Here is a 4,605-nt window from a genome sequence, read left to right on the forward strand (position 1 = left end):
CATGCCCCAACTCACTGCCACCCACCTCAACGCAAAGCCAGTAAGTACCTAACTACAGGGACCCAGAGAAAGCCCAGCTTCAGAGTGGCCGGGTAAGAACCTCCCATTTCATTTACGTAGCTGTCACCAGGATTCTTTGACCATGCACTATGGCTAGTTAGCAAACTGAGAAACTACAGCATTTTGTTTGTCTGTTTCAATTGACGTATAATTTTCCGGGCTTGGGCAAAAATAGGTGTGAGAATTCAAAAGAGAATATTCAGCAGCTGCCACACACAACCACCAGCACCTCCGATTTGGCCTCTTTTCCCCTTTACAAAGTAGCTTATTTGTCCCCACTTTATTGCCACATGGACACGTGTGCCGTGGAGAGAAGCCACGTCAGTCAGTGTGCGCACGTGTTTGTGTGTGCGTGTGTGTGTGTGTGTGTGCTTCGGTTTGGGTTTTTTGTTTTGTTTCGTTTCCTAACCATCATTCACAGCAAAGAGTCATTGACACTAGAGACTCTCTCCTGAAATAAGAAGAGATTGCGCTCTCTGAAAGCGCTTTTGCAAGAAAAAGGGATGCCCACACGTCCCTGCGACAGGAACATAAATGGCCAAAACTCCCCTCACCCGCCCCACTTCGATGTATAACAGCATTTCCCAAACTGTTCTGAGTCATTATTATTATTCTTAAAAAGATTCCCTGGGCAAACAAGTGGGAGACACTGGATTATAAAAAAAATTAAATGTACATCTTTACTGGAAAACTTCTCAGAGCTTGTCTTTGCTAACATGCATTGCGGCTTTCCAGGAGAGAAACGTGGCTTGCATTGCTTCTCAGAGTTATTCCATGGAGCCCTTTCTTAAGGATCATTTCATGTTCCATGGAATATACTTTGGAAAATATTCTAGAAACATCCTGCAATATAATACCAGCCAAGATAGAAAGAGTCGGGAGGAGAGAGGCAGCAACGTTGGCACTTTTTCCTTTGCCCTGGATCCTGGCTGGCAGAAAATCTGCCGACAATTGGCTCCTGAATATTGGGGAGATGGAAATTTGTGGCGAATTAACAATTCTCTAGAATAATTTAAGAAGGAGCATAAGGAGAGAAATGCCGGAGTACACAGCACACCCAGAGCCTCCCGCCCCCAGGAGTAGAAAGAGCCTCAACTCATCAGACCGGGGTAGAGAGAAGCCAGACAGCGAGCAGCGTGTGCCGGCTCCCTGGGGGGCAGAGGTGGGCTCAGCACTGTGTTCAACAGCTGCCGATGTTTAGACCTCTTTCCTTGGAACATCTGAAGTCCCACCCGAGCCCGCGAAGATGATTCTAAATATTTTCCTAGGGCTAAGAATCTAAATTCAACTACAAAACGAGAAAATTGTCAACCCTATTTCTCCATAATGTGGGTGTTTGGGGTTTCTTTAAGAATACTTTTCCAGTAAAATTGCACACACTGTTTGTCCATAGACATAAACAGCAACCCAAGGGCAAATGGGGAAAACTATGGTTCTCAGAGCATGAGTTGTAGGAACTTTTCTCCCTCAAATGTCACTGAATTCCTGCAGCCAAGTTAAGCGGGGTGTTTGTGCCGTATTTATGCCCAGGGCAAATCTTCCTCTTATTCCCACCAGCAAAGGTCATGAGTCATGTTTGAGTGTCTTAGGGCTTCGTAAATTGTGGTGAATGGAGTCAAAAAATTTTTTTCCAATGTTATTGAGCAACAAAAATCGCTATTTTTCATAACACAAAATTAGAGCTGTTGACATGTGCCTATAGGGCCTGTGACAGTTTTACTGACCCCTTTCATGGGATCGCCCATATTTTAAGGTCCATGTTTTTCCAGGACAGACTTGGATGTCAACTTGAGTGATCTTTTTTTATTCCCTTGGTCTCACTGAATTAAAATCTCAGGCTCTTGTCAAGTTCAATTTTCCAGTACAAACCTGCGTCTAGATAAAAGAAAAGGTGTCAGTGACGCGGTCTGGAAGACAGGCCTGAGGGCCCTCAGTCAGCTCAGAGGCGTGGGTAGGAAGAAACCTCCATTCTCGCCAGTTTGGTGTTAACAGATGGTCTGAATAAAAATGACTGCAGTGGCCAGGCGCAGTAGCTCACGCCTGTAATCCTAGCACTCTGGGAGGCCGAGGTGGGTGGATCGCTCGAGGTCAGGAGTTCAAGACCAGTCTGAGCAAGAGCGAGACCCCGTCTCTACTAAAAATAGAAAGTATCTGGCCAACTAAAAAAATATATATAAAAAATTAGCCAGGCATGGTGGCGCATGCCTGTAGTCCCAGCTACTTGGGAGGCTGAGGCAGGAGGATCGCTTGAGCCCAGGAGTTTGAGGTTGCTGTGAGCTAGGCTTACGCCATGGCACTCTAGCCCAGGCAACAGAGCGAGACTCTGTCTCAAAAAAAAAAAAAAAAAAAAAAAACTGCAGTTATTCTCTTCCTGGGATCCAAGCCCTTTGCAGTGCAGGTTGCAGCTTCTATTGTCACAGAGGTCTGTCTCCCCAGCCCTTGGATCTGGGCAGGGCTTGTACCTTGTTTGGCCAACAGAATGTGGAAGGAGCAACAGTGTGTTGGGCCTTGCACGCTGCCGGTTCCTTTGACCCTGGTGAACAACCCGGGCTCGCCGCTGCAAAACAGGAGAACACCTGGCCGGGCTCAGTCAGCCCCACTGTGCCAGCGGCAGCCTGAGCTGATGCGTGTGGCACACGGGACAAGAGCCCCAGGTGACAAAGTCTGGGCGACTTGATCTGGTGGATCTGCCCCTGACTGCAGACGCAGGACATCACAGCTGAGATTAGCCAAGCCTGACTCAAATCGTCAGAACCCCTCCCCGGGTGCCTCCATGGGCTGGTAAGTTATTCTCTTAAACCACTAAGGTTGGGAGTGCCTTGGTAGGCAGCAATAACTAAGTGATCAAGCTTAATTCACAATCAGCTTCATCATCAATAACCATCGTTCATTTTCACATTTTTCCCCGTATACTTTCTTCCCACCCACCCCACCCCTTCCTCTTATAACTAACGCGTCGTATTAGGGTGGTACATTTATCCCAAGTGATGAGCCAATACTGACCCTTTATTATGAACTAAAGTGCATAGTTAGATCAGAGTCCACCGTGTTGTACATTTTGCGGGTTTGACAGATGTATAACGACGAGCATCTACCATTTAGCACCATACGGCACAATTTCACCAAAAATTCCCTGTGCTCCACCCACGCATCCTCTTTCCCTCCCTCTGAGCCCCTGGGCAGCCACCGACCTTTGCACCATCTCCAAAGTTTTGCCTTTTCCAGGGTGTTCTGTAGCTGGAATAATACAGCACGTGGCCTTTTCGGATTGGCTCATTTTAACATGTTCTACGGGTCTAGCACTGTGCTACTTTCCCTAAATGATCTCACTCACCTGCTATTATTATGCTCAGTTTACAGATGAGAAAACTGAGCTCAAAGAACGTAAGTGAACTGGCTCGAGGACACACAGCTCATGTGTGCTGAAGCCTGAGAAACGCGGGCCCACCTCCCTTTGGAGCCTGAACGCTGAACTGCTGCCGGGAAAGCTGCGCAGTGCTGACGCGGGGGCCACAGTCAGCCCGCGGCTTTGTTCCCTTTGCTCCCCTAGTGTTCCAGATACCAGGAAATTTCAGCTTTTCTTGAAAAATTGTAGGGCACGGCAATCACAGGCCTGCATTCTCACAGGGCGGCTGTCTTAGGCAGCGTGGGCTGCTATCACTAAATGCTACGGACCGGGCGGCTTAAACAACACACATTGGTTTCTCACGGTTCTGAAGTCTGGGAAATACAGGATCGAGGTGCTGGAGGATTCAGCTCCCGGTAAGGACTCTCCTTCTGGCTGGCAGACGGCCACCGGCCTTCTCACATGACAGAGACGGGAACTCCGGTCTCTCTTCCTCTTCTAATGAGGACTCTAATCCCACCGTGGGCCCCCACCCCCACCCCCGGGGAACTCAGCTAAACCTAATCACCTCCCAAAGGCTCTGCTTGCAAATGCAGTCATATTGGGGGTCAGGGTTTCGATCTATGAATTTTGGCAGGGGTAGGGGCAGACTACAAACATTCCGTCCATGACAGCAATAACTGGCCAGAGCCAAGTAGCAGCTGTCCCATTAGGGCACGAAATGTTCCTTTTCCAGGGTCCTCACCGCTCCCTACTGTATGGAACCAGGTGCTATTCCCTTATTTACTTTCTCTCCCTGGCCCCAGTATATACCCCCTCCCAGAGACGCCAGGGCCTGACGGGGAGTCTGGCAGGACGCGCGTGCGGTTCAGTGGCAGATATGAAGCAGCCCCTCTGGGTCTCGGAGTTTAGCCGTGACTGAAATAACTTGCTGCCTCGGAGCCGCTGAGCACGTGGGAAGACCTGACCGAGAGTGTGGAGAACCTGAAACCAGGCAGTTCGCTGGGTGGATGCTTTTTAGCCGGAAAACTCCTCCGAAAGAGGTGTGGGTTCGTAAGGGCATCTCCACCCCGGCCATCCGTAGGACCACCAGGACACCTTGACCCTGACCTAACGGTAAGGCCAAGGGGCCGCGTAGCCAAGCTCTGTTCTCTGTCTGAGAAGGTCACTGCACAATGACCCATCTGTTTGCCCTGAAG

The sequence above is a fragment of the Eulemur rufifrons genome, chromosome 24 (assembly GCF_041146395.1).
Source record: "Eulemur rufifrons isolate Redbay chromosome 24, OSU_ERuf_1, whole genome shotgun sequence".
NCBI lineage: Eukaryota > Metazoa > Chordata > Mammalia > Primates > Lemuridae > Eulemur > Eulemur rufifrons.